Source organism: Corvus brachyrhynchos, unplaced genomic scaffold (genome assembly GCF_000691975.1).
Source record: "Corvus brachyrhynchos isolate BGI_N302 unplaced genomic scaffold, ASM69197v1 scaffold97, whole genome shotgun sequence".
In the NCBI taxonomy this organism is placed as follows: domain Eukaryota; kingdom Metazoa; phylum Chordata; class Aves; order Passeriformes; family Corvidae; genus Corvus; species Corvus brachyrhynchos.
The window spans coordinates 4,499,444-4,507,774 of record NW_008239758.1 but is presented as its reverse complement, the minus strand read 5'-3'; the positions used below and the strand labels follow the sequence as shown (position 1 = coordinate 4,507,774).

Here is an 8,331-nt window from a genome sequence, read left to right as displayed (position 1 = left end):
CACGAAGCCCCGCTCCAGGCGCTGCAGCCCCGGTGCGGTCCTGTAGGGCCCGGGCAGGGAGTGAACGCTGGGCACTGAGAGGTAAAAACGAGTAAATAAATGATGGCGCAGCGCCTGGGATCTAAACTATGTGGTTGCTTCTTGTTGCTTATTTTTAAAGGCAGGATGAAAAGTATCCGGGTTTGCTAATCCGTGTGATGGGAACTGGGCCCATTCCATGAGTCTTCTGATTTTGACTACTGTCTCAGCAACATTAGGTTTCTAAAAGGAAACTGTTAAAATTATTGCTGCTTGTTACTAAAACACAACTCCAGAACATCTGACCACCACAAAAAACACGAAAGAGATGGGTTTTTATTTGTACAAGCTGTTTTTCCATTATCTAAACCAAAGTACATGCATGGATGTCTGCACAGCCTTATCTCACTTCAATCTTCATTTTTTCCTCATGGTAGCGTTTTAATTACAAATAGCACAATCTTCCCTTCTACCTTTCACCTTGGATTCCAGTAAGTTTAAACTTGGGAATTCAAGGAAGCATCACTGTTACTGCTCCTGGTAGATATTAATTGCAGTCAGGCTGAGTACTGAACAGGCTGCTTTTTCATTCCAGCATTGAAAGGAAGACCAGGTTCAGAGCAGAGGAACTAATGCTGTTGAGAGAATTCTCCAATTCTGTCACTGTATCACAGAATCCTGTAATCATAGAACGGTTTGGGTTGCAGGGGACTTTAAAGACCATTTAGTTCCAACCCCAGCTGGTCCAGTTCTGACTCTGCAATGAACCAGGAGCCCACTGCCTTTATGGGCAAGGTGTGCAAATACAAAACAAAAGTAGACATGAGGCAGGGGCGTGGGTTTGGGGAGGCTCTCCAAAGCCTGGATGAACTCTTGAAGTGATCAGACACTGCAGGGCCACGTAGCTGGTGAACACCAGGGAGACACGGCACATGAAGCAGCAGCTTGCCAAGCACACATACCGTGAGAAACAGCAGAGGAGGATGTGGGATCCAAGATTTCAGCACCCCCATAAACAACCAGCCTCCATGCGTTTTATAACATTTCAGACACGCTCCCAGTGCCTGAGGAACAGGAAGCAGCCCAGAGCTATTCGTGGAGCTTGTTAAATGTACATAACTGAAACAGGGTTTAGACAAGTACCTCTCACAGAGCTGTCCAATAGCAGAGTCACTAATGAGCACATTTGCTTGGTGATTTCTCATTAAATATAATGAATATCAGGTATACTATATCAGATTGCCATGATTAATGAGGTTTTACTAAAATACGTTTCTGCTAACTTTTGTTATTACTGGATTGTGCATACATTCACTGGAAAAAAAAATAAAGATTCTATCTTGGAATGCTGGACTTGCAGCATAAAATATTTTCACTGAATTTCCACTAAAAAATATTTTCTTCAGTTCTGTTTTTTCTTGCTAGAACAAACCAAGTCAACTTACTTTCTTTAATATCTGATACTATGTTCAGATACAGATCTCAAAAGTAACCCTTTGGTAGGTGAACAAGTTGTTCAGTATACCCAGCACTGCACCAAACAACACTATACATTTCTTTGTCGTGCCAATTAAAGCTTTAATTTGAAAAGGAGGTAGTTTTCATGCTTGGGTCTGACTTTGCAACAACCTCTGTTCACGCAAAATTCTGTGTCTGGGAAGACTTGTTCAAGTCTGCTGCTTGCGGGGTCAGCTGTAGGACAAACACCTGTTCAGCCCCTGTTCTCTGCTGTTCCTCTTTCCCATGCAAGAAACAAACACAAGGCAGCACATACCACTGACAGGGGCACATTAAATTGCATTTTCTTTTTATTGGAGCACATTGTGTTGTGATCAGAGCATCTATTGAATCATGCCAATATGCTTTTTATAGCTTAAGCGTTGTCACATTTCTCCATCGTTTCTATAGTCGTAGCAGCTAACACGATTATGATTGCAGTACAGATTGTATCTGGTAATAGATGGCTACTTTCATTGTAGATTGCAAGAGTAAGGTGTTAAATGTTTTACCTTGTAGCTAAAAGTCCCATCTAGTCATGCCAGGGAAGGTCAAAGCTGTGACTGTCATTTTTGCTTCTGCAACACTCCAGTTTTATTAGTAGTACCTTTAATTATAAAGTTATACCTTATCAGAAAGCCAAAACTACCTTCCCTTGTAAACTGTTTTCACTATTGAGTAGGGCTGGGTCAAGCTGTAATATGAGAGGATTCAGGATGTTCTGAATTTCTGTAAATGAACTTTGAGATTCTTTTTTTTTTTTTTTTCCATTTTTGGAGCTGTATTTGTGCAAAATGCACTTCCCACATTTTTTTTTTTTTCCATTTTTGGAGCTATATTTGTGCAAAATGCATTTCCCATACCAGTCTTTCATCTTTCTTATGAGTTGGGAGAAGAATGTGAATTTTTAACTGCCAAAAGCTCTCTCAAGTCTTTGCTGGTGGTGGAGTTCTGTATGCAATTTTCTATTTTAAAGTGGATTCCTATTTGTCACATTTTACTTTTCTTTGCAAATACAGTACAGTAGAGTCTTAAATCTTGTTCTTTGACATTTCTTGGAATGAAACCTTAGAAAGAACAAAGAACTTGACTTCATTAAGGCAGTGCCTGACTTCTTGGAAGGAAATTAAGACAGAAGATCAGCCCTAAGCGTGCAGAAGGGGGAATGAATATGCAAAGGCTACCTGCTCTCAGCACTCACTGAGTCTGGAAGAATCAATTCATTTCAAGAACTCTACTGACACAAAAGGATGTTTAATAGAGGCCCAGATGAATTAAGTGTTGTGCAAGGCAGCCTTGCAGTGGTAATTTTGGGTATCAAAAATGATTGAGATCTGACTCTTACACAACCTGACAGGCACTAGAACTGCTTTTGCACCTACTGGCTTAGAGCAGGACCAGGACAATATTGTTTTAAACAGTACAGGAGACTTGCTGAGTAAGAGACCCAGAAAAATCAAGCAAGTTTTGAGATGTCCCAGCATCCAGCAAATTCTTCCCTATTTAAAACCACTGTCACACATTTTACAGAATGCCAGGATATTAGGAGTTATTTGCACTGAAACATTCAAAATTATTGTTTTCATAGGTCAAATTATCTCAAGCACCTTAAATGTTCCCCTGCAGAGAGAAGCTAATGCCCGAGCTCTCATGCACAGAGAGTGCCTGTGTTAATCCAACCCTCTGAATTTACTCACAGGCAGAATAAAACTTGAAGAATCAGACCTGAACATGTTATCTTTAAAAACAACAAGAACATGTCTAAATCCCAAGAAAAAAAGCAGCGTAGCAAGCAGAATATGATGTCATCTAGAGCACGAATATTTGAATGATTCAGAATAATTTCAGTCCTCAATTTAATTTCATGCATAAAACAAGCACACTTACTTGCCATCGATTAAGAGAATGCAAATTTCTGTTCCAGAGCTAGTCAGACCTTGAATTCCTGGATCCAGTTTGAAAAATTAAGTCTTTAATTCAAATTTTTCCCAGATTAGAGATTAACTATTGTGATTTGGACATGAAATTCTGATTCAGGTACTAACCTTGAAACTCAGATTCCGACTTCAGTTTTGAACATAAAATAAATCTTCACCCTGAATTAGTGTTATCCTGTGCATGTGCATTTTATAAATTAAAATTTATTGATGGGATGGAGATGACATGACAGCTCTGTGTCATTACCTATCTGCTCTGAGTTGGGGAGGGGGTATGATGCCTGACTGTCTAGTCATCTGCATTGAAGCTATACAGTGTGATCTCTAAATCCAGAAACACCACAGAATGTTCCTGTTAGTACTCATCTTACTGCAAGATTTGCTACAAATCTGTGCTGGTTAAGACTATGTACTGGTTACACAATTTAAAGTTAGCCTATTAAGAAAAGAATTACATTAAATCAATGTCAAAGAAGATTTACACAGTTCCCACAGGAATTCCATTTATAGTCTAATTTTCACAATCTAAATGAAATTAATTTTGTAGTCCCAATTTCATTTTAGGTTTACAGGTCAGTTTTGGCACCTACATCTAATGTAAGTAATACATTACATGAACTTCTGATGAATTAGAGGTGCTAGGCTTAAACTGTTAATGATCAGCAGCCCTGCTCACAGAACACACAGGCACAATGAGAGCAGTGTAGGATCAGAGACTCCTGTGAAAACATCCATTAAATTTCTCTCATGATACATATTAAAAGAGGGCAGGGAGGAGGAAAACCCAAACCCTCCTGTAGAGCATTACAGCTGCAGGACAGAACATACCACCAAAAGTGCAATTCAGGAAGGGTGGGCCCTTGCACATTTTGTTCAAAATACCATGTTCCCCTTTGATCTCAAGAAAACCCAGACGTAAGAGTCTAAGGGAGGGTCTTGGATTCCTGTTTGTGCTGGACCACACTAACCAACAGCATTTGCCATTCTTTCGTTACGTGTTTCTGAGTTTCAAGGCAACTGAGCTACAAACCTGCCCCTGGCCTTTCTCACCTGCTCCAGGGAGGGAGAATGGACACGAGGTGCAGGAGGGGTATCTGTATGTGTAGCTGTGCTGGCAGGCAAGAAAAAGAAACAAAAAGCCATTATTGGCTGTGTTCACGTAAAATATGGCACAGCTGTCCGTTCAGTGCAAGAGTTTTGTAGCTGCATTTTCCCTTTCATGAAAATGCGTCTCCTTTCCATGTCGATGTATTAAATATCCATGGTAACAGCAGGGGACAACCAATCGATTATGTACAGCAAGTGGTGAAAACAGTGCAATAAATGGTGAATAAAAGGACAATAAAAGAAAAACCTCTTTTGCTGTATTATCTTTCAGCTGAGAAACAGGAGCTGGCCAGTATCCCACAACTGGGGTATTTACACTAATGGTGTCTATGTAATAAATTTGTTCTTACCTTTGATACTGTGGTTTTGACTATGCCATATCAAAAAAAGAACAAACACAAACCATCATGTCAGAACACCAAGGTTAATTAAACCTGTATGTGAAAGCCCACGCACTACTCTAAAAGCTATTTATTTATAGACAAAAGAAGAAACAAAACTTGTGACTGTCTTTGCACTTTGCTGTCTCAAGTGCCCAGTTAACTGTTCCTCCAGATCTGTGTTTTTGGCTGCAATCAGACCAGTTCTCAGGTTGCACCCCCAGTGCATCAACCATGGCTACCTCTGCAGACCCAAGACAGATCCAGACCTCACGGTTTTAGTCTCTCATGAAGTAATAGCTGTAAGTACTGACCACAAAATACTTACTCACCACCAAAACATTTAAGACAAAATAGATCTTAAGAACAATAAGCTGGTCAACACACTTGCCCTTCCTTCTTACACTGTGACTTAGACTGCTGCAGAGAGGAAGGCCCAGCTTCTTCCAGACTCTTCTACAAAGTCTGCCTCGGTGTTAAAGTATTTTTTCCATCAGTCCTTGCCAACTTTATCCTCCTATGATTTTTAGTTTGCAGCCTGACAAACCAGCTGCATCCCTCAGAACTGGAGCTATCATTCCTGTAATTACCACCTCATGGGTTTAGTCACATAGAGCTGACACAGGGGAACCACTGAATTGCCTTTTATTCCTTCATCAGCTAGCTCCCTATTAGGTTAGATCGATACATCTATACAGGAAAGTAATATAAAGAAGTACAACCCACTGTATAGTAACTTCCTCTCACCGACCTGGCCACATACAGTGCTCATGAAATTATTACAACTTGGTATTCTTCAGCTATTACTCAACAGTGGCTACACTGGCAAAAATCAATTCCTCCTTCACAAAAAAATATTTTACTAAGCAATAAAAGGGCCAAGTCCTGTCAGATGATTCAGGAAAGACGACTTCAAGCCTCCAGTTTCTGTTGTACTAAGCACAATGCAAAATAAAGATCAATGTGACAAAAGAAGAGCTCATACAAGTAAGCCAATCTTCTGTACACTACTAAGCCACATTAAGAAGCCTTTTAATCCCTTGTATCTGACAATGCCTGCTGGTTTGAACCCCGGAGAGTTGTTTCATTCAGACTCTGTCAGTGAAATCTTTTTAAAGCCAACCATGGCCACCTGATTTTCACGTCTTCCAAGTTTTTATACCAATTCAGTGAGCTGCCCAAGTCCTGTGGATCACCTCTGCACTTAGCAGCCATGAAATAAATGGGTATGAACACGTTCTCCTTGAAAGAGATGTGCAGAAGACTTATGAAGGAGATATGCACCTCAAACGTCACTGGGTCCAAGTTTCCTCCTAAATCCCAGAGATGCATGTACTGGCACTTTAAAGCACGTACCTTGCTGACCCTCAGCTCTGCTCAGGGTACCAGCCCAAGAGAATCCATTTCCAAGGCTGCTTTTTAGAACGAGACTGTATGTTCATGGAGAACACAAACTATGAGTGAATCCAGCCAGGCCAGGCGTACTTAGGCAGCAACCCTGCAGTCTGTAGGAAGGATCTAACAGGGAGCTGCTCCAGGAAATGCCACTTCCATGGCAAAAATGACTAATGAAGGTGGTATTTTCTACATTATTTTTTCAAAAAGCAAAAGCCAGGTCACTCTGCCCCAGACATTTAATATGCAGAAAAGCTGAACACCCAGGGCTACTATGAGAGGAAATGGCATTTGGCAAGACTTCCTTGGACACTGTCCCCATGCAACACTTACTACAGGACAAAAATTAATAGTTTTCCCCCTTGCTAAGACTGAGGCAGATAAGCACTGGATCAGTCTTGTGGATGGATTAAAAGAGCTAGAAAAATATTTGCTTTATACTGCAGCAGTTACTAAGAGCTTTGGTGGCCCTGTCAACTTGCAGGAACTGCCACGGGTAAGGCCCAGCTGGGTTTCTGTGGAGGAAGGCTGGTGGAGGAGGCACTGCAGGACCTGTCCAAACCAAGGATCTCTCTGCTTTGTCCTTGGGGAATGGTGCAAATCACACAGAGCATCATGGCAGGCAGCAGCATCTAAAAATGGAAAAGACTATTAGGCCACATAACACCTCTTCCAATCAGAGATGAGACCTACGTTTTCTAAAATGAAATCTTTCAAACCCCAATTAAATGTGGTCAATCCTCATTAAAGATAAACTAGGTTAATATTTATGAGAGAAGTTCCTTGTGTGGTATACTATTTCACCTCATTTAAGGACATATCTGGAAATAACTCTGAAATACAGTTCAGCTGGCTTCTTCTGCCCATTGATTTTTTATTTTTCAGAGTACTCTGAAGTCATTCCTATTTATACTTCTGAAAACAAGTTGCTGGCAGTAAGCCAAAATTGTTTAGGCCCAAATCATGACCTTCCTTGAAACTGCTATAATCTGACTCAAGAAAACAGAACTTCCCTCACACTGTTTTTGTGAGGAGGGATGGGTGGAGAACTGCCCTATTTTCGACACACCCATAGACCAGTATCTATCTGCACCTTTCCTCAGGCCTGGCTTTATGGCAGGGGATTCCCCTACTCCCCAAACAGGTACATCCTATTAACCCCCCACTTTCATATCTGTGTTCATCCTGCTCACATCCTGCTCTACAAGTAGAAGGCCAAAGGTTCTTCAAGCTAATGGCTAAGAATATGTGCAAATAAACTTGTCTGAAGCTCTTTAAATGTATGAAATCCATTAGGTGGGCTCTATTTGTGCCAGGACATCGTTGGATCTGACCTGCAACTTCAAGTGAGGAGTCTGGTCCAATTTCCATTTATTTCAAGGTCACTTATACCCCTGCAGTAGTAGGAATGTAGCAGGATGTTAACTGTGAATTGGGACAAATGTACTTCTGGAGTTCTGTAACCTGCTAAATGCATTGCAAGTACCTAGGATTAGAAGGCTAACTTAAAAAGAGAATTCTGATTGAAAGGAGCAAAAGCATGTTGTTATTATTTAGGTGCAGCTTAAGCTACAGCAAAATATGTAAGAAATGTAAGATGTGGTTTCAACATGGACTTTGATTAATCAGAATTGTTTATGCAGATACTGTGCAACAGGACTGTGCCTCAGGTTTACTGAGCGTAACATCTTGCTTTTGACAAGGATCGTCTCAGAAAGTTCTTGGTGTGCTGCAGAATGGAAGAAGATCAGCGAGAGTCCTCGTAGAGCTTTCAGTACACAGCAGTGTCAGTAGGTTTACATTTTCCCTGCTAAAGTCTAACAGTAACCAGTGTTCAAAAGGAGCGACAGAAACGGGAGAGCAACAGACCAAATTCGTCTTCATTGGTGTAAAATCTGGGTCAGGGCCAGAGCTGAGGGCACTATCTCTGTGTAAATAAAGCTGCAGCAATCCCCCATCCCGTGTTTACAGCACCCCGGTGAACGGACCTGGGGCAG

The 8,331-nt window shown here is 41.1% G+C and overlaps 1 long non-coding RNA gene across 1 annotated transcript; it reads right to left on the bottom strand.

Annotated features, from left to right (window-relative positions):
• Nucleotides 1–1,795: 1,795 nt before the first annotated feature.
• Nucleotides 1,796–8,325, bottom strand: LOC108448736. The gene is made up of 2 exons (XR_001864736.1): nt 2,323–8,325; nt 1,796–2,265 (listed from the first exon to the last, which is right to left on the bottom strand). It is a non-coding gene; the product is annotated as an uncharacterized LOC108448736 (long non-coding RNA).
• Nucleotides 8,326–8,331: the final 6 nt, after the last annotated feature.